The sequence below is a fragment of the Sceloporus occidentalis genome, unplaced genomic scaffold (assembly GCF_023333645.1).
Source record: "Sceloporus occidentalis isolate IW3139 unplaced genomic scaffold, rSceOcc1.0.p SCAF_20, whole genome shotgun sequence".
Classification (NCBI taxonomy): domain Eukaryota; kingdom Metazoa; phylum Chordata; class Lepidosauria; order Squamata; family Phrynosomatidae; genus Sceloporus; species Sceloporus occidentalis.
In genome coordinates, this window is record NW_028317000.1 from 3975518 (window position 1) to 4003227 (window position 27710).

The 27710-nt window shown below is 44.9% G+C and overlaps 1 protein-coding gene across 3 annotated transcripts in view; it reads left to right on the plus strand.

Moving 5' to 3' along the window:
* The first annotated feature begins 702 nt into the window (after positions 1-702).
* The window catches only part of LOC149301788 (semaphorin-6D-like), a 74918-nt gene continuing 47910 nt past the window's right edge, over positions 703-27710 (plus strand). For all 3 annotated transcript variants that reach the window (XM_089482777.1, XM_089482778.1, XM_089482779.1), the window contains exon 1: positions 703-975. The gene's annotated coding sequence lies outside the window, so the exon portion shown is untranslated. The remainder of the gene's footprint in view (positions 976-27710) is intronic.

Sequence of the window (27710 nt, forward strand, 5' to 3'; positions counted from 1 at the left end):
CTATATATATATATATATATATATATATATACACACACACACACACACACACATATATACACACGCACATATAATAAAGCCATCTTGCTTTTGCCATTTCAGAGCAGGGCTCTCCTAGGACTGTGCAATTGCCTCTCCTGGGACTTGACCATCCCCAGACCTTGCTCTCCAGAGGGACCAAAGTGGGGGCCACTCTGGGATCCATTCAGGCTGAAAAGGAGGACGTGTCCGGGAAAAGGAGGACACCGGGTCCTCCTGTTTCCTCCTCTTTTACCTGCCAGCTTGGAAACCTGAAGGTCACCCCTTCCCAAAAAAGAAAGAAATGATGCCACCCCACCTGCCTCCTCCCTCCTTGCCTCCATCCTGCTGCACCTCTCCAAAAGGGTGCCCTGTGCGCCTTGGAGGTCTCTCCCTGTGTGGCTCTGTTTGTCCCCTTCCCTTTCCTTGTAGAGGAGCCCTATGGGTCTGGTGCAGAGAGCAGGGCCCCGATCCTCCTTGCCTGGGCTGGAGGAGGAGAAGAAGGCCTTTCCCCCTTTGCAAGGCTGGCCAAAGGAGGAGGAGGAGGAGGAGGAGAGGAGGCGCTGCGCGTAAAAGCGCACGGCAGAGATTGGCTGGAGGGAGGCGTTGACTTGGTGCCTGCCTCTGTGCCTTGGCACGGGGGCTTTGTTTGCAAGCTTTGCCTCTTCTCTTCCCTTCCCTCCTTCCTTCCTTCCCTCCTTCCTTCCTTTTTTTCCTCCCTCCTCTCCAACTTGCAAAGACCAAAACAGAGGGCTCGCCTTCCCCAGCTCCATTCTTGCCTTTGCGCCTTTGTAGACCTCTTCAAATCATTTCTGTTTTCATTTGTTTCTTGGCTCCTCGCCTGCCTTTCTCCTTCTTTCTTTCTTTCTTTTTTTCTTTTCTTCCTTCCTCCCTTTCTTTGCTGCTTAGGACCTCTCCTCCGCAGAGAAGAAGAAGAAAGAGCTCCTGGGATCCAAGGTAAGACTTCTTTTTGGAAAGCTTTTGGAGAGGTTTTTTGGGGTTGGGTCTTTGTTGTGCTGTTTGGAAAGGCAGGACCAAAAGGGTGTTTTTTTTTAAATGATTATTTAATGATTATTTTATTGATCAGGGGCGAAAGCAGCGTTGGCTCCTTCTTCCAGGATTGGAGAAAAAAAGGTGTGTGTTTTTGTTTTGTTTAAATTCATTCCTCCCTTGAAAAGAAAAATGAGCATCACTCCCAAAAACCTCTCCAAGGTTTGGATCCCTTCCAGTCTTTCTTTAGACCTTGAAGGCCACCCTCCTTTCCAACTTCTAGGTGTGTGTCAATGGAGGGACAAAACACCCACAAACACACACCATTTTTTAGAAGGCACAACCCTTGCTTTGGCACTATCAGAAAGCTGGTCAGTTTCAGTTGAATAAACTCTGATTTGGGGAACTTGACACCCCAAGATTTAACACTGACCTTTTCTTTGTTGACAAAACTTGACTTTGGTTTGGTTTTTTGGTGCATCTAGAATGTACCCCATTGACAGGTCTGTTTTATTTTATTCTGTGTTATGTACGGCGCTGTGTCCACTACATTGAGATCTCAAACCATATGATTTTTTTGACAATGCAGATGTTGGCATTATTATGATTAAACTTTATTTATAAAGCACTGTAGGTTTCACTGCCCTGGCTCCATCTTCCAGAATCTGACGCTTTGTAGTTTTTGTGAGGCTCCAGCAGAGAAAACCAAAGCCCTTGCCAAGCTACAAATCCCAGGATCTCCATAGGATGGAGCTGCAGCACTTCAAGCGGGTTCAAACTGCATTATTTTGACAGTGTAAACGCACCCTTATCCCTTTTCCAACCCCAAACCTTAATATGTTGTGGCTTGGGTCCTCTTTCCTTGTTGCTGCAGTGTGGACCTACTTGTGTGTTTGTGGGTATATACATTTGGGTTTGTTTTCTCCTCTAAACTTCTTAGCCAAGGAATAGGAAAAGCAAAATCTCAGCAAAAAATCCTCAGGGTCGGATGCCAGAAGAAGCTTGGGATCTTTCATTTTGCACACTGACATTATTTTCTATCCAGGGTTGGTTTTTGTTTTTAACTTGCATCTCTTTTTGCTGGGAAAGAAGAGAAATGTTTCCTCTGAAAGAGGAGAGAGAAAGGGGGAAAAGTCTGTTTGCGCAGCGGTTTTTGTTTGGCAGCTGGGCTGAGCGAGTGTGTAGATATTATTGCTGCTGGACTTCCATCCTGTGGCAATAATAAAACTATACACACACACACACACACACACAATCTCATGTTTTGAAACAATTCAGGGCGGCCAAAACTCACACAGCTGGGGAGCCTTGCAGCTGAGCTAGGAGGGGAAGAGAGGAGGACAGAAGAGGAGGCTGGTTTTGGGTCCTCTCCAAAGGCCGAGACCCAAAATATTGGAAGAAGGGATGGAAAAGAAAGAGAAAGGCCCCCCAAAATAATTTCCCCATCCTCACAGCTGCCACCCGGTTGGTTTGTGCCAAGGCCCATTGCTTGTCGAACGGTGAGCCAACGCTTGTAATGGATTTAGTGGGTTACACTTGGTTTGATTTTTCTCGTTTCTTCCACAGTTTTTCTTCCTCCCGTATCATTTCCCCCTCTTTCGCTTGAAGAAGAAACCTGGCGCAAAGCTTCAAAACAGGGATCCCTATTTGGTGGATTTGGGATGTTGTACTTTGCTATAGGGCCAGCATAGCTATCTGTGGATATGTTTCTTGCTTTTGCTGCGTGCCTTTCTCGAGTTTTTTCCGATTTAGGGCCAACCTATCGCAGGTTTTTCTAGGCCAACTTTGTTCTGGGATGTGTGTGTTGTGCCTTTTTGAGGGAATGGAATTTGTTCATGGTTGCAGGCAGTGTGTTTCCATAGCTGAATGGGGATTTGAACCCTGATCTTCCACAAGTCCCAGCACTCCAACCACTGTACTACACTGTTGATCCTCTCATATTTCTCCAGAGGATTGTTGCCATAGCCTTCCTCAGAGGTTATGGTTTGTAACCCAGTGGATTTCCATGGCTGAGCGGGGATTTGAACCCAGGTCTTCCAGAGTCTAGGTGCAACACACCACCCGCCATACCACACTGGGTCTTGGATTACTCTTTGTGTGTTTATAGGACTTCCAAATCACCTGTTGACTTATGATGACCCCATGAATTTCGCAGGGTTTTCTTAGGCAGAGAATCCTCAGAGGTGATTTCGCCAGTTCTTTCCTCTGAAATACAACCCTGGTTTTTGTTGGCGGTCTCCCATCCAAGTACAAACCATATCTGACAGGTTACCAGAATAGAGGATTTAGGCCTCTGTGTGTGCACATATCGCAGAAGCAGAGGGCCGTATGTGGCCCAAACCCTGTTTTCAAGTCCCCTAATTCCCATTCCTTTAAGCCAGTGGTTCCCGGCTTTTGGTTTCCCAGATGATTTGGACTTCAACCCCCATCATTCCTGACCCTTGGCCAAATTGGCTGGGTTTTTTGGGAGCTGAAGTCCAAAACAAACGGAGAACCAAAGGTGGGGAACCAATGCTATTCTAAGACCATGGTCTGGCGACTGCCAGTTTGTGCAAGTTTCAAGGAACGAAAGAAAGTTATAGTCAGTGGGCACAAATTATGGTGCCAGTACCTGGCACACTGGGGGGAAAACAATGGCCAGATCCCAGTTTTGTAACATAGCGGTGAATGTTAGACCACCCTTTTTAATGGCCTGAAATAATATAAAAGCTTGTGGCCTCTGGATTGGTGCTGAGCCCCGAATCATTGACTGTCAGTTTGTGGCAAGTTTCTAGGCAAGAAAGAAACAGATATAGTCAATGGGCACAAAAGACAGTGCCAGTCCCTGACACTTTGGGGGGGGGGGGGGAATAATGTCCAGATCCTCAGTTCTGTAACATAGCGGTGAAAGTTAGGCCACTCTTTTTTATTTTGGTGGCTAAAATGAAATAAAAATAAATGTTTTATACTGGAAACTTCCGGTAGTGGCCCTTTGCATTCCCAATAGGCAATCGGAGAGATCTGTTTTTCCAAACCGGATGTGAGAACCAGCTTGGTTTAGTGTTTTGAGCGTCGGACGATGACTCCGGAGACCAGGGTTCAATTCCGCGCCTGACCGTGGAAACCCACCTTGGCCAAGTCTCACATTCTCAGCCTCAGAGGATCTTAATGGCAACCTCCCTTCAGAAGAAATGCGCCATGATTGTTTCACGTTAGGGTTGCCATACTTCGGAAACGACTTGAAGACATGCAACAGCAACAATTCCCAGAGCCTTGGTCCAGGACACAACAAACCAGAGCAGCATTTTCTGCATCGTTTTGAGTCTTTTTATTTTTCATTTTTGATCCGTTGGGGCAAATCTCCCGGAGTGGGGGGGGATCTCAGGGCCTGAAAGCTCTGCCTGTGCCTAGATCCACTGAAATCGCCCGCTCCTGGGGTACAGCGAATGACAACAAAGGCCCTTGTGTGTTCCCGCACGGTCTGTTGTATTTGGCCTCAGTTTTCCTGGCGGTGAGCCCGTTTCCTCCATGGCATGTGTGAAAGTGGGCCGGGCTGCAGAGGAGCTGGTGTCGAAATGAGACTTGCCAGTCTTTCGGGTGCCACGAGACGGGTTCACCCCCCTGGTAACGGAGTAATGCAACTCCCCACCTACACACCCTGCAAAATGTGTTGTGACAGTTCGGTAGATTTTGTACATGCAAGGGTGTTAAAAAAAATCTAGACCGCACTGGGAAGGCATGGGAAGAAAAACAGAATTCTTCTGTCCGTTTGGAGGATAAGAAAAATTGGAGGATGGATTGAGATGATTTGTATGGAATTGGTCACACGAAGGAGACTAGGAGTTTATCCTCTGAATATCCCGGGAAAATCGCACAATTACCCGAAATGATTTCGCATGACGTCGCACAAAACCCGCCATTAAAGTGGTGTCAAAGAAGCATCAACGTGCATCTTTTTATTTGGGGGATTTTGGCGATAATGCATTTCCGATATCACTTTGCGTGTGATAACCATTTACTTGCCATTTTCGCTTTATTTGCAGGACACTTTAAATACATTTAAATCTCTCTATAATGCCGAAATTAGCCCCAGCGTGAGAAACTCCTATGTGTAAACATGGTCCTTGAGAGGCATGGTCCTTGTCCTTCGGAGGTTGTTGTCAATCCCTAGACCAAGCTCCAGGCAGTGGCAAGAAATGATGGGTGTTGTAGTCCAAAGCATGAGAGCCAGTGTGGCGTAGTGGTTTGAGTGTTGGACTAACATTTTTGACAGAGGCCCTTGTGGTATGAAAAGCACCATTCAAAGTCGGCTTGTCTGTCCCTCCTCATTCATAACTTTTGACATTTGTATGGCACACGGGTCCTAAATTTGATCTGCGAGACGTTGAGCGGGTATGGAAATGTGCCGTCCTTCTCTGCTCCCTTTCTTGGCCTCCTTGGGTACTAACCACAAGCCCTTCCCATCTGGAAAATAAAACACACACACATATACACACTCAGAGTAGGATTTAAAGTTTTAAAAGGTTACTTAAGGGAGAGTCCCTTGAATCTGAACGTGGCGGGGTTGGCATGGAGCGAGTGTGCCATTTAATCGCCTTGCGTTCTGGAAAAAGGAGGGGACCGTTCCTTGCCTGCCTCTTCTAATCTGGGCAGTCCGGTGCCCTAGATCTGTCAGAAGATGCACAGTTCCTATGGGGTCTTTTCTCATTCACTGGTTCCCCGATTAATTTGGGAAGAGCCAATATTTTGGCAACTTGGGATCATCCGCAAAAGGAGGCCCCAAATCTCTCGGCCTCTCCGTCGATGCAAGGTTGTCAGCCAACCTGTGATGGCGAGACTGGAGACAAACCCAGACAAGCTGTGGAAGGGTTGTGAAATTTAACATTTCACGAGTGCTTCGTTTCTAGGTTTCCAGATAAGATGGTAGTGGGGATGACAGCCTAGAGTTTGGAGGAGCTGGTTCTTTGGACTACAGCTCCCAGAATCTGGCCAGGCAGGAAGGATTTGGGGGATTTGTTGTTGTGTGTCTTGAAGTAGAAACTAGGAGGGCCATTGTGTGCCTTCAAGGTGTTCCTGACTTATGGCAACCCTATCATGGGGTTTTCTTGGCAAGATTTGTTCAGAGCTGGTTCGCCATGGCCTTCCTCTGAGGCTGAGAGAGTGTGACTTGCCCAAGATCACCAAGTAGGTTTCATGGCCAAGTTGGCAATCAAACCCTGGACTCCAGAGTTGTAGGCCAACGCTCATACCACTATGCCAACTGTGCCAAACGCACTACACACATGTTCAGAGAACCCCATGGTCTTAGCTTTCTGCCACACATTCATACCTCCTAGGGCTAAATTCAGGTGCTCATGACGGACGTAGATGAAGCCTCCGTTTTGGAAATGGATGTTAGAGAAACGTCCGTCATGCCGCAAGCCTTTGCTGTGTATTAAGACTGTATTGAGCGGACATGGGTCAATATCGCTGAATGAGCTGCAGGTTTAATAATTTCTGTTTCCATTGATGTTGCTTATATAGATGGCGGAAGGCGGAAGGGGGAGGGAATGTGTATCTGAAGCTGAGCAAATGGATGGCAGCTTGTTAGAAATTTGTCAGGCTGGGAAATCAGTTAAGCAAGGCAGTTTGGCTTGGTTTGATGTTTGGAAATGCTTGCCCTTTTTCTCTCAGTGTTGAACCTGGACTCTCTTTGGGGCGTTAAGTTTCGCAATTGGCATTCTGGGATTTGCAGTTTTGCAACACCTGGATCAATTTCTGAAAAGACCTGGCATTGGAAGGTTCACCTTTCTAGAAGCATTTTTGCAAACTGGTTGCACAACGGGGGGCCCCTCCGAAGCCAAGGCACGTGCGGCATCCCCGAGGACCGAACTCGGAAACGTTCCATATTTTGGCTAGGAGACCACACGGAAAAACAAAGGTGGCTCTGTTTGGGGCAGAGAGGAAACAAAAAATCCCCAAAGGCCGTATTAGGGTAATCTATTTATTAGGACAAACTGTGTGGATTACTGTAACATGCTTTGCGCGAGGCTGTGTTTTGAGAGTATTTGGAAACTGGTTGGTCCGAAAAGCAGCTACTGGGTTTGCATGCTTTCCTTGTTGCAACAGTTCCACTGGCTGATGGTCTGTTTTTACAAGTCAGAGTACTAGTTATGACCTATAAAGCCCTGTTTGAGTTAGGTCCAGGCTATTTGGGAGACAGTATTTCTCCGTATGAACCTGCCCAGGCCCTGAGATCTTGAAGAGAGGCCCGTTTTTCAGTCCCACCATCTTCAGATGCATGCCTTTTGGAAAGCTGAGACAGGGCCTTCTTGGTGGCTGCCCCAAGACTGTGGCACTCTTATCCCCAGGAAGGCAAAAATGGTTCCCTCCTTGCAAATCTTTGTTCGTTTCATTCTCCTACACCACAATAAACCATATCCCAAAAGTTCTCCCTGCTGTGGCAAGATTATATGAGTTTTCCCATGCAATTTTTCACACCTTGAGACTTTTGCTTTGCAAATGAACAGTGGGGGAATTGTGGGTTTAATGCAAGTCTTTAATGCAAGAAACAAGCTGCATGGAAAAGTTTGACTTGTAGGGTATTGGTCATCCCAACCAGAGTAGACCCATTGAACCAGTGAGATTTGAGGTTGGCTCACTATTTCCAGATGGATCCAATAGATTTATGTCAGCTGGGCTTAAGCAATCAGGATTCAGACCAGCATATGCAAAATTCCTGGACATGAATCTTATTCATATGGTGCATCTATACTGTAGAAACAATGCCGTTTGATGCTGGTGCTCCATCCTATGGCATCCTGGGATTTGTAGTTTTGCGAGACCTCCAGCTTTCTCTGCCCAAGAGTGCACCTGCCTCACCAAACCACAAATCCCAGGGTTCTGTAGGATGGATCCGTGGCAATTAAAGTGGTGTCGAACGGCGTTAATTCTATAGTGTATATGAAGTGGTTCCCAAACTCTGGTCCTTTAGGTGTTTTGGACTTCGGCTCCTATAATCTCACCCTATTGGCCAAGATGGCTGAGGCTTCTGGAGCTGAAGTCCAAGTGTGGATTTAATGCAAGTCTTTAATGCAAGAAACAGACTTGCATAGAAAAGTTTGACTTGTAGGGTATTAGTCATCCCAACCAGAGTAGACCCATTGTATCAGTGAGATTTGAGGACTGAAGTCCAAAACACACGGAGGACTGGGGTTCGAAAATCGTTGGCGTAGGTGCACTTGTTGTCCCAGCTAAAGTGGACCCATTGAATCAATGGGGTTGCCCTCTGTGTTGAGGCGAACCGACAGGATGCGGATTATAAAATTAAGTTAGTTGTTCTTCTCTGATCGCTTTTGCAAGACTCCAGTGTTCCTAGGCCATGCATGCATCCCAATTTTCGTTCCTGAAATGTCGGAGGGTACAGGATGGAGGCCTATCTGCCCTATCCAAAAGACTGGTTCATGCTTCGCAAGCGGATGTATATGCACCCTCCATTTTGAAAAGTCAGGAGCTTGTATTTGGATCATGATGGCTCCAGGACAGAGAAAGGCCTGGTCTTGGGACTGGGATGATGCCGGCTTGGCCGAGAGACAGATCTTGCAACATACAAACCAAATGTTGGCTTGACGGAGTACAGCCAGAACAGCCTTGCAACCGGCTCATTCCAGTCCCCCGTTTAACGAGTGACAGCTGATTTCTGCATCGTTAATTACTAATCAAGCCAGACGAGAGTCTCCCACCGGGAAGACAAGGGAAGGGAAGGGCTGGGCTAACCTTGCAAGAAGGTCTCCTTTCCTTTCTCCGCTCTTGAAGACACATAAACCTTGAAGATTTCGTCTGCTAAGGTTGGAAGGAAGGGTTCGAATCCCGGAAACTCCACTATCCTTTTCCTGCTGCCAATCCATGATAATAATAATAATAATAATAATAATAATAATAATAATAATAATAATAATATAATTTGGAAGGAATGGTCCCTCAACGCCTTCCCTTCTCACCTCGGTTTCCGTTCTAGGGCCTTCTTATTGTGAGTTTCCATTTCTGAGCTGCATTTCCAATTAAAGTGGGCTCTGGCTGTGGATTCGGGAATTGCAATGGGCCTGAGGTGGAGTTTTGTGATTAGCCAACGATGGCATCCAGGATGATCATCTTGGCACTGCCATGCCAGCCTTGCAGGCAAATGTCTTCTGCCAATGAATGACTTCTGTCATTGGAGACTCAGCAAATTACATTGGACCCTTGCTATCCACTGGGGCTTGGTTCCAGGACCCCCAGGGATCCTAAAATCTGTGGGTGCTCATCCCATTATATACAATGGGGCATCATCATTAATATTACTATAGAGTTTGCCCTTGGCATCTGCTGAGGTTTGGTTCCAGGACCATGAAGTTGGAAAGGATTTGAAGACACATGACCACACTTTCTCCCAGCTTGGTACTCGAAAGGCGGTCAACGAAAAAGCAGAAAACCAAGCGTTGCATTTTGGAAAATGTTCATGCCGCGGAGAGTTGAATCCGTGGATATGGAGGACTGACGGTATTTCTGCCGTCTTTGGCTTCTTGGGCAACTCCTTGCTTTTTCTGTCTGCTTTTGTAGGGAAGTTGATTCATCCCCTTGGTTGTTTCAGCTTTATTGTTGTGATCAAATTTCCGGATCAGATTTCCTATTTTACTCCTTGCGCCGTTGCACTTCCCTTTGGATCGTCCGCCGAACGGCCAGCGAGAATATTGCAACAGCATTCGGGAAAAGAGACAATTAAATCACTGGTGGCTTTTTAATTTTTGTTTCTCCATTAAAATGGAAATTCCAGTTCTTTAGAATCTTTTAAAAAATACTTCTGCGGTAGAGAAATCCCACCGGCTCTTGACTCATCCGTTTGCCGGCTCTTGTGTTTAGATTTTGCAGCAAACAGTCCCAAATTCTCCATGCTTCCCAGACCCCCAGAGACCAGAATCATTAAAAAATCACATCCTCAAGCTTTTATGGTGCCTTCTCCAAAGGTTTTGGGCTACAATATCCATCAACCCCAGAGAGTTGTCCATGCTCAGCTGTGGTACAATACTCATCAGCTACAATAACCATCATTCCCAGATAGCTGTCTGCATTCAACCAGGTGTAAAAGTCTTGGTCTACATGTCCATCATCCCCAGATAGCTGTCCATGCTCAGCTGTGGTATCATACCCATCAGTTCCAATGCCATCATCCCTAGATAGCTATCTAAGTTCAACTTGGTGTCTCCTCCAAAGGTCTTGGGCTACATGCCTATCATCCCTAGATAGTTGTCCATGCTCAGCTGTGGTACCATACCCATCAGTTCCAATGCCCATCATCCCTATATAGCTGTCCAAGTTCAACCTGATGCTTCTTCTAAAGTCCTTGGACTACCCTACCCATCATCCCCAGATAGCTGTCCAAGTTCAGCTCTGGTACAATACCCATCAACGACAATGCCCATCGTCCCCAGATAGCTGTCCAAGTTCAACCTGTCACCTCCTCCAAAGGTCTTGGGCTACCCTCCCCATCATCCCCGGCTAGCTCTCCAAGCATCCCTTGCAAAAGTTCAGACTGCAGCCCGAAACGGGTCTGCCGTTCTCCCACAGAAGCTGCAACTACTTTTCATTCCTTCTGAGGAGCTTCATGTGGGACCCTTTGGGATGCGCCGTTCCCACACTCGGAAGCTGAGGAACGCAGCGGCCGTTGCACCCAGGGAGCAAAGTTTGCCGCCCGGAGGTTCCTGGAACAGATGTTTGTGATGCAGCCGTTTCCAGAGAAGAAAAAGAAATCAGGATGCTCTGAACTCCTCTGATGCAGATGGATATTCATTCCCAGGGGAGCTGGGGAATGAAACGACATTGCAGCGGAGCAGGACTGTGGCAGAGGGGGCCCTTTGGCTCTTCGGCGGCCTTCCCACGACTCTGGCACAAGATTGCGTGAGGCCAGGCCATCCCTGAGGGCTTTGCTGTTAGGATTGTGCTTTTTTGGCTTCTTCTTTCCAAACACAAGAGGCTCTTTTGCTCTGCTCTCGATTCCACCGTTTCCCAGAATTTGGGATGTTGACTTGTCAAGTCAATCCTGGAAAAGATGCATTTGCAAGGAGCATGGCACTTGGAGAAAGGAATGGTTGCTTTTTGCATTGGTCGAAATGGGTTGTGGTTTGGGGGAAAGCAGAATGAAACGGGTTCAAATTCCTGGTCTCTAGAGTCCTAGTCCAATGCGCAAACCACTATGTGACGCTGACCCTCCAAAGAAGGTGACCCTGCAATGAATCTATCCCTCATCTATCCATTGACACATTCCATCCATCCATCCCTTTATTACCGTATATACTGTACTCCACTATAAGTCGGCCTCATATATAAGTCGAGGGCAGGTTTTGGGGCCCAAATTATGGATTCTGATATGACTCATAGATAAGTCAAGGGCAAAACTTAGGGGCATGTAATAAAGGATGTAAAGGATGAAGCAATGGAAAACGATGCCACAGACGTACAAAATTCTGGCAGGCATAACTATTTCTACTTCTACTAAAGGATGGATGGATGAGAGAGTAGAAGGGGGTGAAGTGCTTCCATGGCACATTAAACTCTTGCCTTTCATGAGGGGATATCTATCTATCTATATATATGAGTTAAAGTACTGTACTTACACTGACCCTTGGATAAGTCGACTCAGGTTTTTTGGGTCAATTTTTAAACCTACATTTCTAGACGTATACATGAGTAACATGAGTATATACAGTACTTTGCATTTCTTTCCGAGAAAGCCAGTGGTTTCAATGTTGGATTATGACTCTGAAGACCAGGGTTCAATTCCCAGCTCAGCCATGGAAACCAACTGGATGACTTTGGACAAGTCACACTCTCTCAGCCTCAGGGGAAGGCAATGGCAAACCTCCTCTGAGCAAACCTTTCCAAGGAAACCCCACAATAAGTTTGCCTTAGGGTCACCATAAATCAGAAACCAATTTCGAACCCTGGTCTCCAGAGTCATAGTCCAACGCTCAAACTGCGACGCCACGCCATTTGTACTCAGTTCCAGGTGATCTTTGGAGCTGTTGTTGCAGCCTTTCTCCTGCAACACGGACACTTGTTAATCTTTTGCGCACGCACAAACACCGCCGTCAATAGCCGAGCGAGAGATGAGATTGATTTGTGAAGCCAATGGTATCTGACATCCCTGGCCTTGTGATTTATATCCGTCTCCTGAGCGAAGAAGCTGGCACGCACTGTTAAACAACGCCTTGTCCTCCATCTTAGGCTTTGCGGTGGCCGGAAAGGAGGGGATGCTGGGCATTGCAGTGGGGGAAAGGTGTATCTTTCTGGTTGCGTGAAGGACTTCCCACAGGGAAATGTTGTATGTTCAATTCTACCTTTTTTTGCTTTATTGCATCCAGTGAGTTCGCACACCTGGTCATTGCAGACTACAAAGCCCAGAATTCCCAGCAGCCAGCATGGCCAGGACTCCTATTGGTTGGCCAGCGGTTTGGGAACTGGGATTCTGGGAACTGTCATCCCAAATGTACTAATGTTCTCCCACTGGCTTGGAGAAGGGATTGCAGCAACGGAGACAACTAGATCAGGGTTTCCACCTCAACATTAAGAAGAACTTCATGATGGTAAGAAGATGGTGGAAGAACTTCAAGATGGAAGAATTTAAAGAGACTAAGAATATGGTGGAAGAACTTCATGAATTTCATGATGATAAGAACATGGTGGAAGAACTTCAAGATGGAAGAACTTCAAGATGTTTGATGGTGGAATGGACTGCTTCGGAGGGTGGTGGAATCTCCTTCTTTGGAGGTTTTCAAACAAACGCTGGATAGGTCTCTTTCAGGAGTGCTGTAGCCGTGTCTTCCTCCATGGCAGGGGGTTAGGCTGGATGACCTCGATGGCCCCTTCCCAGATCCTGATTCTGTGATTCCTGCCGGCCAGAGCTGGTGGTGATGCTACCAAAACCGAGGGAGGGGAGAAACGCAGGGTACCCTGTGGGTTTGCTGACCCTCTCCAGCTTCTCCAAACGGAATTGAATTAATGCCTGTCTGATTATTAATCACCGTCTCGCTGTCTCTCCTCGTTCTCCTTGGCTGCCGGCTGGAAAGGGTGACGCCATTTGTCAAGCGGGCTGACTAACAGGCAAATCGATGCGGCAACCGCGGAGCCGCTGATGGAGAGCAACCTGTATGCGATGCACAACATGTTGGCGGTGGGTCAGATTCTGGTTTGTGCCATTTTGGGTGGCAGGTCACTCCCAGCAGACCCATCCCTTCTCCCTGGTGTCTTCCCCCATTTCCTTGCATTTAGTAATCTAACCCATCAGGGCTCTGCTGGCTTGGTAGATTGATTTTAATGCTATATTTGCATTTGTTTGAATGAACAAGGTTGGAAGATGTCATTGTAATTGGATTAAACTGTTGTTGTTGTTGTGGAGAGGAGTCGGCGCAGTGTTGTGGTTTGAGTGTTGGACTCTGGAAACCAGGGTTCGAATCCTGGCTTGGCCATGGAGACCAGGGTTTGGATCCTGGCTTGGCCATCGACCACTGGATGACCTGGGGCAAGTCACACTTTCTCAGCCTCAGAGGATGGCAATGGCAAGCCCCGCATTGAAGAAATGTGCCAAGAAAACCCCATGGCCTTAGGGTCACCGGAAGTCAGAAACGACTTGAAGGCACACAACAGCAAAGGAGACGGACGCTTTCTCGTCTCTGTCGGCTCAGGCAAAAGCAAACTGCTGCATCCTCTCTGAGCTTGTCTGCACTTCATTAATACGTTTTGCCATCTCCGCTCACATGTCCCTGTTTTCATCTGTGAAATGTTGGCTGGTGTGCATTTTCTTCTCTCCAAGCCTGGAGGAGAGAGAACCGTTGGAGCAAAAGGAGGACAGTTTTGCTGGAGGCTTAGATGGGCTTCCGTCCAAAATGGGCCCTTTCCCATTTCTTGTTATTCCTCCCCTGCTCCCATTTGCAGCTTCGTCCTCCTTCTTGGCTCCGGATCTTGGTTGAAATCCACCCGAACTTCTCCTGGGCTTTTGTTTAGAGTCTCCGAGGCCTCGGCGGGGTGAGGGTTTGGTGCCTCGGTGGCTGGAAGTAAAAGGCTTTCTGCATGTTTAGTTTAAGCCCTTGCAACTCCTGCAGCTGCTCCTCGCCGCCGTTGAACTTTGCAAATCTAATTTTTAAAAAAAAAACATCAAAATCGAGGCCCAGATTGCTTCCATCTCTGCTTTTTCTTGGAGAGCTTAAATGTAAGACTTGATGCTCTTCGTGGGCTGAGACGTAAAACTTTAACTGACCCGGCTCAATGCTATGAAATCCTGGGGATAGTAGTTTTGTGAGACCTTTAGCCTTCTCTGCCAAAGAGCTTTCATGCCACAGCAAACTATTCCAAAGCATTGCAGTTACAGTGGTGCCAAACTGGGTTATTTCTGCAGTGCAGATACAGCCATAGGTCTGAAACACATTGCAGGAATAATCCAGTTTGAGACTGGTTTGACTGCCCTGGCTCAGTGCTAGGGAATCCTGGGAATTGCAGCTTATTGTGGCACCAGAGAAGGCTCAATGTCTCCCAAAACTACAATTCCCTGAATTTCCCTAGCATTGATCCAGAGCAGTTAAAGCGGTCTCAAACAAGATGATTTTTCTGCAGTGCATTTTGGTCCATAGACTCGGGGAGTTAACCTTTCTTTCTTAGGGTGCATCTGCACCGTAGAAATAACACAGTTTTGCAGTATTATTCCAATATTTATAACCTGCCCTATATTGCTTCCTGAGATTTGTAGTTTTGCAACATCTTTCTCTGCCAAAGAGTGCTGGTCCCTGACAAAACTGGAAATCCCAGGATTCGGTAAGATGGAGCCGTTGTGGTTAAAGCGGTGCCGAACTGCATTATTTTTCAACAATGCAGATGCACCTTAGTAAATGTTTGAAACTCTTGTTCCTTTTAACCTGAAACTGAGCTGGGTGCAAAATGCACAGGCCTCCCTACTTTTAGGAAATCAGCCCCATTCTGTTGAAGCCCCTGAGCGTTTCTTTCCCTCGCCTTGTCTTCCAAGGTCTATAATTTTCATTAACGTTGACATTTGGAAAAGGGGGAAAAAAACACAACAACAACAACCCAGCACTGTTTTCTTTTTGCTGAGTCCAAATTATTTTTGGAGGCGAAAGTTGAGAAGCAGGAGGGGAAGACAGTCGGGTGGTTTTCTTTCTGCATGCTTTGGGAAAACAAGGCTTTGGTTTGTCTGGAGACTTTTTCCCTCGAATTGGGAGGCAGAGGTTTTGCAAGGATGGAGAATGGATCCATCGACAATGCCAAATCTGGAAACCGGTGTGTAAATATATAGCCATGAGTGTAAATCTAGAAATTATTACTAGTTACAACACAAGATCTTCTACCCTTTCTTTGGAGGTTTTTAAACAGAGGTTGTATGGGCATCTTTCAGGAGTGTTTTAGTTGTCAATTTAGTTGGTTTAGATTACATTTGGAGTTCCTTGCAACTCTATGAATCCTATGAATTCGATGGTGCATCTGCACTGTACAGTTAATGCAGTTTGGCACCACTTTAATGGCCATGGCTCCATCCTACAGCATCCTGGATTTGTAGTTATTTTGCGGCACCATTCCTCTTTGGCAAGAGAAGGCCCAAGTCCTAGTAAAACTGCAAATCCCATCTACAGGATGAAGCCATGGCACTTAAAAGTTGTGCCAAACTGCATTATTTCCTTCTGTGTTGTCTGTTTCAAAAGATGTATGTGACTCTTCCAAACTCTCCTTTATTCTGAGAACAAAAGCATAACTCTGGATGTATCCACACTGCAGAATTAAAGTGGTTTGATACCACTTTCACTGCCTGCATAATTGTGGGATTTGTAGTTTGGTGGCGAACCAGTGCTGTCTGATAGAAGAGGCTAAAATACCTCCCCAAACTATAGAATTCTATAAGAGAGTCAAGGCAGTTAAAGTGGTGCCAAACTGCTTTAATTCTGCATATTACATTATGGTTGTGATTTACGTTACATCCATAACTTAAGTTACATTACGGTTGGGACTTAATGAAGGACAACTTTTGGAACTGTAACTCATTAGTTACTCTTCTAGTTTCAACGGTGCGGCTTTGCTAAACGGCGGAAGGATAGATTTTAATTTTTGGTCCTTTCTGTACCTCTTGCTAGTGCATTTGCAGTTTTTTAAAGCTAATGTCTGTTGTTGTTACTTTTGATAAACCAGGGAGTAAAGAGTTGCTTTTTTCCAGTAACTAACTACTTTGGCCGGGGCTTTGGGACAATAATCGCAACTGCGTCCTCCTAAAAGGTCACTTTCCCAGCTCTGGCGGAGACTTCAGCAAGGAAAGCAGCAAAAGGAAATTAATGAATTAAAATGGTGATGAAATCTTAAAATATTTATAACCTGCCCTATATTGCAAGAACTCGGGAGGAAGGGGAATCGGCCCGGATTTCGATAGAAACTTTGCAGCCTCCAAATTTCTTTTTCTGGGTTTCTTTTTTTTTCCTCGTTCATTTGCAACCTGAACCCAAAGCCGTAAACAACGGCATCGTGACCTCTTTGGGAAAAGTCTCAAGGCTGTCTCCTGATGCCCTGAACCACAACCATCCCAGCTACAGAAAAATAAGGTTTTTCATATCCTCGAGCTGATTTTCATCACAAGATCCGCAGAGGACACGCTGTTCTCTGGGCCAGAGGCTAAGATCTAAGAAACCGAGGCTCTGGGATGCTATACCTCTCCGGGGGAAACAAAGACTGATCAGGAGTCGGAGCAAAAAGATGACCGGCAGCGAGGAACGGGGAACAGTAACTCCATTCTTTGCCCCTTGGGGATGTTGCTAGAAATCTTGTGATAGACCTCACCGTTCTCATAATTTATTATAAGGAGTTGGCGTAGTGGTTTGAGCATTGGATGATGACTCTAGAGACCGGGGTTCGAATCCGTGCGTCGCCTGGGTGACCTGGAGCAGGTCACACTCTCTCAGCCTCAGAGGATGGCCATGGCAAAACCCTTCTACACCAATCTACACCAGTAGTTCCCAAACTTTGGTCCTCCAGCTGTTTTGGACTTCAACTCCCAGAAGCCCCAGCCGGCTTGACCAATGGTCAGGAAGTCTGGAAGCTGAAGTCCAAAACATCTGGAGGACAAAAGTTTGGGAATCACTGCTTTAGTCCTCCAGATGTTTCGGATGTCAACTCCCAGGAGCCCCAGCCAACTTAGCCAGTGGTCAGGAATTCTGGGAGTCGAAGTCCAAAACATCTGGAGGAGCAAAGTTTGGGAACTGCTGCTTAAGTCCTCCAGATGTTTTGGACTTCAACTCCCAGGATCCCCAGCCAACTCAGCCAACAGTCAGGAATTCTGGGAACTGAAGTCCCAAGCATCTGGAAGGTCATAGTTTGGGAACAGCTGATTCCGCACTGTAGAAACAATGCAGCTTGGCACCACTTTAAATGTCCTGGCTCCATCTTACAGAACTGTGGGATTTGCACTTTGGTTTATGTTTCTTGTTGCGTGCCTTCAACTCGTTTCCAACTAACGGCAATCCTAAGAGGAACCTATCAAGGGGTTTCCTTGGCAGGTTTCTTCAGAAGGGGGTTTGGCATTACCATCCTCTGATGCTGAGAGAGTGAGACTTGCCCAAAGTTGTCCAATGGTTTCATGGCTGAGTGGGGATCCGAACCCTGGTATCCAGAGTCCGTCCAACACTCAAACTAATATGCCATGTTGGCCCTCCTAGACTTTGGTAGAGAAGGCTAAAGACCTTGTAAAATGACACAACCCTTTGCATTCAGACTGGAAATGCTTTGGCCATGGCTGATGGGAGTCGTTGTCATCCAGTAAGGCCTTGGAAGCCTCCTGCACCGCTCTAGATCTGACCTCTTTTTCCTCCGCTTTAATGGGATCGCACGGCCGTCGCTTCTGCTTTTGTATTCTGGTCCATTTGCACACACAAAAAAAGGCCTGTGCACTTGTTTCTGAAATAATGATTACTTTCCTTCCCTCGCCGCCTCCGCCTTTTTGGGCTGCTAACGGAGATGATTGTGGTCGAAGCTGCAGAAAACCTCTCCTTGAGGCAGAGCGATGACTCCCTAATCCGGCTGGTTCAATACAGGTTGTTGCGGGTCACGGCGGGCGGATTAGAAGCAAACCTGTTGGCCGCACGAGCGTCATGATCCTGGCGAAGGCTGGCAATCCCTTTATCTCCCTCTTATTAGCCGTCCTTTGGCTTCTCAGCTCCTTCGCTGGAGTCCTTCCAGCTACGTGCTCCAGCAATGTACTCGCCGCGCCATTTTCCTCGCGTCTCCTTTCGTTTCGGTTCGTTTTTTTCACGAAAAGTGTGACCGTCCAAAATCCAGCGATGTTCCCAAGGGCAAAGAGGGGAGCATTCAAGTTCCTGGTCCTCATGGCTGTGGGGATGGATTTTTGGGCGTTGGCGGGTAGCTGGGGTTTGGGAAAAATTCCTATGACGAGGGTTTACATCTCCCAGAATCCCCCAATGAACAGGACTTAAGAAATCCAGGCTCTAGCTCCAACAAACCCAGGTTGCATGGTCAAGAAATCCAGGTTCTAGATCCAAGAAGTCCAGGTTCTAGGTCCAGGTCCATCCAATGCCATTTTGGTCTCCATCCTGACTCTTGGAGACATCTCATCCACAGAGTTGCCAGGAATCGGGATCGACTCGAGGTGGATGACAACAACAACAGCAACGTTAGAGAAATGGGACCCCCGTGTATGGGAGCAAATATACCTATGAGCACTAGATAGCAGGTTCTCAGCCTGAAACATGTAGCCTCCAAGCGAGAAGGCCAACGCCGTATTGCGTCTCGCCTTTCCCCAACCGTCTCCGCTTTCCACATCTCCCATTTGGGTGGCTTGCTCTCCCCGCGTCGCTTTTGTTTCCCAAAGACATTGATCTCATGTCTTCTCAAAGGCCCCCTCCGTTGAACAAAGCAGCCACGCTAACTAAGGTTGGACCGGCCTGGGATGGCTGATTCTGGAGAAGCAATTGAGAGATGAATGGACAAATCCAGCCAGCCTGGAGAGAGAGAGAGAGAGAGAGACTGAGAGAGACAGAAAGCGACTCCTTTTGTGGCGGAGATTAAAAGCCTTCTCCGGCTGTTTCCTTTCTTTCCAGGCAGTGAGCTGGAGCCGAGGGCAGGGAAAGAAAGAGAAGAACGTGTGCCAGGTGTTTCCAGAAGAGCCCAGACAGTCCTGTTCTGCCACGTGGCCACCATTTCCAAAATATTCGAGATTATAACATGTCCCATAACATTGTCTCTCCTGGATGAAAACTATAGGTTCAGGTTCAGGTTCAGGGGACAAAGGCCAGCAAGAGGCCAAGGGTGCCTTTTCAGCCTAGTTGAGAATGAGGAACAATTTGTTGTTGTTGTTGTTGCGTGTCTTCAAGTCGTTTCTAGTTTATGGCCACCCTAAGACTTAGGGTGGCCATAAATCGGAAAGTCATAAATCATAGGGTTTTCTTGGCAAGTTTCTTCAGATGTTCCATTGCCATCCTCTCAGGCTGAGAAAGTGTGACTTGGCCGGAATCACAGAGCACTTCGACACAGGTGCAAATGAATTATTTTTGCTTTTTTCAGTACCAAACTCATGCATAGTTTGCATCTGCACTGCAGAAATGATCCGTTTGGAAACCACTTACTACCTGCTGTGGTTGAATGTTATGAAATTCTGCGCACTGTAGTTTTGTGAAATATTTCACTTTCTTTGTGAAAGAGCTCTAGTGCCCCAACAAACTAGGAATCCCAGGAACGCATACAACGGAGCCGTGGCAGTTAAAACTGTGTCCAAATGGGTCATTTCTTCAGTGCGGATGCAGCCTAAGCATCCTCCATCCTTTGATTTGAGGCCAAGTGTCACCCTTTCTATGCATGTGTACATTTCGTGATGACGATGAGTTGTTGTCATTGTAACTGGACAGTAGAGGATCATGGACCCACAACGGTTTCGGCTAGCCTTTCTTTTTCTCTCCGCTGATAACCAAAAGCTGTCACTTCGCTCTCTTTGCCGCTAATGAAGTTCCCCAGCTGTCCGCACTGCCATGGTCGGGTGACAGCCGGTCGGCCTCTTTTTCCGCTCAATTTCTCCCACCTCTAACATCTCATTCAGGGTCACGGAGAGATGGATCATCCTCTCTCTCCTCTTTTTTTTTTTTTTTTTATAATTTTTTTTTAATTTTGATTATGAGTTTTTTACAATCAAAGGAGAGAAAAAATATATAAAAAAGACATTCCATATTACATGCAATTTTATCTCTTACCACATCATATCCCTCTCCTTTCCCCCTCCCCCTCCCCCTCCCCCCAATCTTAATATGTCTACTTTACTCTCTCTTATATACTACTATCTCTACACCTGTGTATTTTCTTATTCATTCACTCTACTTCTATACTCTTCCAATATTGTACAATTAAATTCCAATCTTCTTCTTCATCTTCCTCTTCAACTTCTTTTTCTCTATCTTCTTTCAACTTTCTAGATAATTTATCTGATTCTCTCATGTCCAGTATTCTTTTAAACCATTCCTCCAGAGAGGGTATCTGATCCACTTTCCACTTTTGGGCATATAGCACTCTCGCTGTAGTAATCATGTATAACATAATTTTCCAATACTTTTTCTCAATTTCTTTTCCTATTTTACATGTCATGTTCAATAGGTACAATTCTGGATTCTTTGGAAACTCCCTTCCTATAATTTCTGTTATGACAGAGTGTATGCTATCCCAAAATTGTTTCGCCTTCCTACACGTCCACCACATATGGTAAAAGGTCCCTACCGCCTTCCCACATTTCCAACAAGTATTGTTTACTTCTTTATACATTTTTGACAGTTTAGCCGGAGTCAAATACCATAAATAAAACATTTTGTAATAGTTCTCCTTTAAGTTTTGTGCTAAAGTAAATTTGTTAGTCTTTAACCACGATTTCTCCCATTCCTCCACGCTTATACTATGTCCAATCATTTGACTCCATTTAATCATATTATCTTTTATACCTTCTTGTTCCAGATCCCTTTTTAGCAATTCTTTATAGTACTTTGATATTTTTTTCTTTTTCTGTTTTTCACCAATTATAACGTCCCACTCATTTTTCCTTCTTTCTATACCTTCTTCTTTCCAATCTTTCTTAAACCTTTCCTCTAGTTGCTTATACGAAAACCATTCTAATTTTATCCCCTCCTTCTCCAACTTCTCTCTAGATTTCATTTTCCAAGTTACTCCCTCTCCCTCTTCCAATATTGTTTCATATGTAATCCAGTATTCTTGTGCCCTGTTAAATTTACCAAAGTGTGCCTCCTGTGGCGACGTCCACTTTGGTATTTTGTTATAAAATTTTTTCTTTCCATGTTCCCAAATTCTCAACAGGCCTTTTCTTAATACATGATTTTTAAATTCCATATCTTCTTTCCATTTATTATATATTAAATATCCATGCCACCCATATTTGATGTTATGCCCTTCTAAATTCAGCAGTCTCTCATTTTTTAGATTAATCCAGTCCTCTACCCATACCATCCCACATGCATAATAATACTTCTGTAGATCCGGTGTTCCCAAGCCTCCTCTTTTCTTATCATCTATTATATTATTCCACTTTATCCGTGCCTTTCTTCCAGCCCAAATGAACTTTGCCATTTCTTTTCTCCATTCCTGGAAACACTTATCACTATTAATTATTGGGAGGTTTTGAAAAATGAACAGAAATTTCGGTAACACATTGGTCTTAATTGCAGCCATTTTACCAAACAATGATAAATTTAGTCTGGACCATCTCCCCAAATCCTCTTTAATCTCCTTCCATTTTTTCTCATAATTATTAGCAAATAAGTCTCCGGTTCTTTTAGATATCCAAATTCCCAGATAATTTACTTTGTTTTGGATTTTAAATTTTGTAAGCTCTGCCAGTTCTAACTCTTCTTCCTTTGACATATTTTTAGTCAGCATAGTTGTTTTATCTACATTAATTTTAAATCCAGCCGCTTCTCCAAATTCCTGAAGTACCACCATTAACTCCCTTATACTGTTTATAGGATCCTCTAGAAAGACAACTATGTCATCTGCGTATGCTTTTACTTTATAGCAATGATCCTTTAACTTTACACCTACTATCTTCTCATTTTGTCTTATATCTTGTAACAGAACCTCCAATATTAATATGAACAATAATGGGGATAGTGGGCACCCCTGCCTTGTTCCTTTTTGTACATCAAATTCTTGTGACTTTTCTCCATTCACTATTACCAAGGCTTTCTGTTCTTTATACAATTCTATAATCCATTTTGAGAAGGTTTCTCCTATCTCCAGCCTATTCAATAATTCATGCATAAATTGCCAATTTATGTTATCATATGCTTTTTCCGCATCGAAGAAGATTAACGCCACTTTCTTTTCTTTATGATTATTATAATACTCTAATACATCTATTACCATTCTTTGATTTTCCTTTATTTGCCTTTCGGGTAAAAACCCATTTTGATCAGAGTGTATTTTATCCTTCAATATTATTTTAAGTCTATTTGCTAGAATAGATGTTAATATTTTATAATCATTATTGATCAAAGAAATCGGCCTATAATTCTTCGGCTCCTTTTCATCCTTACCCTCCTTATGTATCACCGCTATATGCGCTCCTCTCCAAGAGTCTGGTTTACCTTCTTTATCTATATTATTAAATACTGTTAACATACAATCTTTTAATTCTTCCTCAAATTTCTTATATAAACCTCCAGATAGCCCATCTGGTCCAGGCACCGTACCACTTTTAACTTTCCTTATTGCTCCTTTCAACTCCTCCTCTACTATGGGTGCATTCAGCTTATCCTGCAATTCCTTCTCTAATGGCACTATTGTTCGCTTTTCTAAATATTTAATTATTCTCTCTTTTTGATTATCTCCTGTTTTTTCTTCTCTGTATAACTCTTTATAATATTCTTCGAATATTCTCTTCAATTCCTTCTGCTCCTTATAAATCTTTTCTCCACTTCTTAACTCTAGAATCACTCTTCTTTCTTTTACTTTCCTTAATCTCTGTGCCAACCATTTCCCTGGCTTATTTGCTTCTTCAAAAAATCTTTGTCTAGTTCTCTTCAGTTGCCATTCCACATCCTTGTTTAGCTCCTCTTTAATTTGTCTTTGTATTAAGTTTAGTTCTTTTCTTACTTTCCCATTTTTTGGATCCTCTCTTAGTTCTCTTTCCTTCTCTTTGCTTTTTGCTATTAAATTCTGCATACTCCTTTCTTCCATTCTTTTCTTTCTTGACCCTAATTTCACAAATAGTCCTCGTAAAACTGCTTTACACGTATCCCACAGCAATTTTGGTGGGACTCCATCCTTATCATTTTCTTTAAAGAACCAATCTAATTCTTTTTTTACATGTTTTACATTTTCTTTGTTTTCTAATAATGATTCGTTCAATCTCCATATCCATTCCTTTCTTTTTCCTCTTAAGCTTAACACCACTGGATTATGATCAGAAACTACTTTCGGTAACACTTCTATTTTACTAATATCTGGTAACAGTATTTTTGACAAGACAAACATATCTATTCTTGACATGGTTTTATGTCTATCCGAGAAAAAGGTATACCCCTTTTCTGTACCATTTTTATATCTCCATGCCTCCTGTAGTACACAGTTATCCAGAAGATCAAAAGCTATTCTTGGTAACTTCCCGTGTTCCCTTATAGTTCTTTTTTTTTGTTTATGTTCAGTATGTGTCGATCTGTCTTCCTTAGGGCAAAATACCCCATTCCAGTCTCCCATTATTATTACTTTCTCTATTTTTTGTTCTAATATTATATCTTGAATTTTTTTAAAGAAGCTTTCTTTCTCTTTAATGGGAGCATATATTCCAATAATTAAAATCTGTATACCTTCCATTTTTATTTCTATTACCACATATAACCCTTTCTGGTCCATAATAATCTCCTTACTTTGTATGTTCTTGTCCACATATATTACTACTCCTTTCTTTCTTTTGTCATTCGCTGATATGTATGCTGTCCCAAGCTTTGAATTTCTCAAATACTTTAAGTCCTTTTTATTTATATGCGTTTCTTGCAAACAAACAATATTAGCTTTCTGCTTTTCTACGAATTTATACACACAAGCCCTTTTTGACCCCGAGTTCATTCCCTTTACATTCCAAGTCAAACATTTCAATGCCATTTTATCTCCCTCACCATTCTTTGTTTCTCTTGAGATTTCCATGGTTACTTATCTTTACTTCAAAAACCTTCGCCCTCGACCCCAGTTCCTATAATTTTTTACTCCCGTTCTCCCACTCCTTCTGTAATTTATCATACATCTCTTTCGCTTTCTCTATTGTATCGATCTTATATCTTCTTTGCTTATAGGTAAATGATATACCTTCTGCTCTTTCCCACCTAAATTCTATATTCCCTTTCCTCAGTAATCTAGTAAGAAATTTATATTCTTGTCTCTTTTTTAGAATTTGGCTAGGGACATCTTTAAATATCTGTATGTCTTCATTTTCTATTACCAATTTTCCTTTGTAACTTTTTTGGATTATTAAATCTTTTATTTTTGTTCTCAACAAATAGATAACTATATCCCTTGGTACCTTCCTTTCTCTAGCCACAATAGAATTAATTCTGAACATTCTATCAATTTCTGTTTCCAATTTACCCTCCTCTAGTTGTAAGAATTTTTCTAAGGCCGGGATAATTCTCTCTTCTAGACTCTCATTAGCACTTTCTGATAAACCTCTAAGTTTAATACATTTCTCTCTATATTTCTGTTCTAGTTGTATTCCTCTTTCTTCCTCTTGTTGTAGCCTCTCCTTAACTGCTTTAACTGATCTCTCTAGGTCATGAGTCCTTATTTTGACCTCCTTAACTTCTTTCTTTACTTGTCCCATTTCCTCTGAAATCCTTTCTATTTTACCTCCTAATTTATCCATCTCTTTTCTCATTTCCTCTTTAATCTCCTCTCTATTGTCCCTCATTTCTTGTTTCATCTCTTTCTTAAAACTTTTAAATTCCTCCAATAGGCTAGCCATTTGTATCCCTATTTCTGTTTGTCTCTCTGGTGAGACCGATGGTGACCTTCCTTGACTATGGGCCATTTTTTGCGACTGTTTATATTGCCTAGTGGTAGGTCTTTTACTCATTCTATTCTTTCTCCTTCCGTGCTTTACCCTTTTTACCTATCTCTTTCTTTTATCAGAATCACTCTCTATCTTTACTATTCTGCTCTTCACTGTCTTCCACTTTTTCTGCTTCACCACAGTGTTTGTGCAGCCTTGGCTGCTTTCCAATACTAATAAAGGGCCCTGCCACTCTTGACTCCTGCCCTTCCTTCTCTATTCTCCTAATATCTTTCTATTTTTACCTAGTTTTTTCTTTTTACACTCCTATGAGTCCCTTGCGAGCATCTTCCCTTTCTCTCCTTCCCAGGAAAGACCTCCAACTGGTTGTCTTGCTCTCTTTTCTCCAACCAGTAATCCCTCTATTAGTTCTCAACCTAGCCTGCTCCTTGTTCAAGCTAGGTTGCTCTGTGGTCTTAGCCACCTTCTTTACCACAGCTTATTTTTCTTCCTCCTTACTTTTTAACTTTCCCTCAGCTATTTAATATATGCTCTTAGCAGCCTATTCCCTATTTCTTTATTTACTTTGCTTTCCTTTCAACTATTTCTTCATCCTATACTTTTGTTCTGTTTTTGTTTGGGTTTTTTTTTTAACTATTATTTTTATTTTTATTTTTATTTATTTATTTATTTTCCTTCCTCTGCCGCTCTCGCCTCGCCCTGGGGTTGCTGCCGTCTCCGCTGCTGGTGAGTGCGGTGGGGAGGGGGTTTTTGAGGCCTCCCTCCCGGTGTTCCTGGCTTCCTCCGCCACTCTCGCCTCGCCCTGGGGTTGCTGCCGCCTCCGCTGCTGCTCAAAACAAATTGCTCATTAGCAGCACCATTATCTCCTCTGCCAGGTGGGTGTGGCCAGGGCCTTCCCTCACTCCTCTGCTGCTGGGGGCTTCTGCTGGAGCTGGTGTTGCTGCAGGCAGGGCTTTATGGGGCCTTGCCTGGGCTTCCTGCTTCCTCCTCTGCCAGGTGGGTGTGGCCAGGGCCTTCCCTCACTCCTCTGCTGCTGCTGGCTTCTGCTGGAGCTGGTGTTGCTGCAGGCAGGGCTTTATGGGGCCTTGCCTGGGCTTCCTGCTTCCTCCTCTGCCAGGTGGGTGTGGCCAGGGCCTTCCCTCACTCCTCTGCTGCTGGTGGCTTCTGCTGGAGCTGGTGTTGCTGCAGGCAGGGCTTTATGGGGCCTTGCCTGGGCTTCCTGCTTCCTCCTCTGCCAGGTGGGTGTGGCCAGGGCCTTCCCTCACTCCTCTGCTGCTGCTGGCTTCTGCTGGAGCTGGTGTTGCTGCAGGCAGGGCTTTATGGGGCCTTGCCTGGGCTTCCTGCTTCCTCCTCTGCCAGGTGGGTGTGGCCAGGGCCTTCCCTCACTCCTCTGCTGCTGCTGGCTTCTGCTGGAGCTGGTGTTGCTGCAGGCAGGGCTTTATGGGGCCTTGCCTGGGCTTCCTGCTTCCTCCTCTGCCAGGTGGGTGTGGCCAGGGCCTTCCCTCACTCCTCTGCTGCTGCTGGCTTCTGCTGGAGCTGGTGTTGCTGCAGGCAGGGCTTTATGGGGCCTTGCCTGGGCTTCCTGCTTCCTCCTCTGCCAGGTGGGTGTGGCCAGGGCCTTCCCTCACTCCTCTGCTGCTGCTGGCTTCCTCTCTCTCCTCTTATGAAGCCCGCAGGACTTTCACCCCGTGGCGGCAGAGAGCAAGAAGGGCTTGCAAAGCCGGCACTTCGGGAGCAGCAAATAATGGTCTTAGTCCCGTCTTCATGGGTCATCTCCAGATGGGAGTTGTTGTGTACCTTCCAAGTCATTTCGGACTTATGGTTTTCTTGGAAAGCTTTGTTCTAGAGCTTTGCCGTTGCCTTCAAGCGAGGCTGAGAAAGTGTGACTTGCCTAAGACCGTCCAGTGATCTGGGATTCGAACCCTGGTCTCCAGAGTCCTGCTCCAAAGGGAGTAAATTCTCGACTTTTGAGGAGTGCAGCTCCAGGTTAAGAGGAAAAGGCTGAGCGTTAATGTTATATCACTCAATTTCTCATCATTCTTGGCCAGTCCGGAATCATAGAAGTTGTGGTCGATTGATGTCTTGAGAGGCGCAAGTTCTGAATTCCTACCTTTTTGGACTGCAGCTCCCAGAATCCCCTACCCAGCATGGCCAGCTGGGAGACTCTGAATGCTGCCTTCCTTGCAAAGATTACTTTTGCAAGCTACAGGCATCCAAACCACTTTGATTCCTGATGCCTTTTCAACGCAAGGGTTTCCAGAGCTGAAATGTTTCTATTTGGAACATTCAAGCACTTGAGGATGGAAAGGTTACTTTGTTTTGGACTGCAGCTCCCAGAATCCCCTACCCAAGGTAGCCACTTAGGGGGCTCTGTGAGTTACCTTCCTTGCAAAGATAACTTTTCTAAGCCACATGCATCCAAAGCACGGCTCTCTTGCAACCTCGATGTCTTTTCAATGCAACCGTTTCCGGAGCAGAAGTGTTTCTATTTGGAACATTCCAGCACTTGAGAGTGGAAAGGTTACCTTTTTGGACTGCAGCTCCCAGAATCCCCTAGTCAGGATAGCCAGCTAGGGACCTCTGATTTCTGCCTTCCTTGAAAAGATAACTTTCCCAAGCCACATGCATCCAAAGCACGGCTCTCTTGCAACCTTCGACCCTG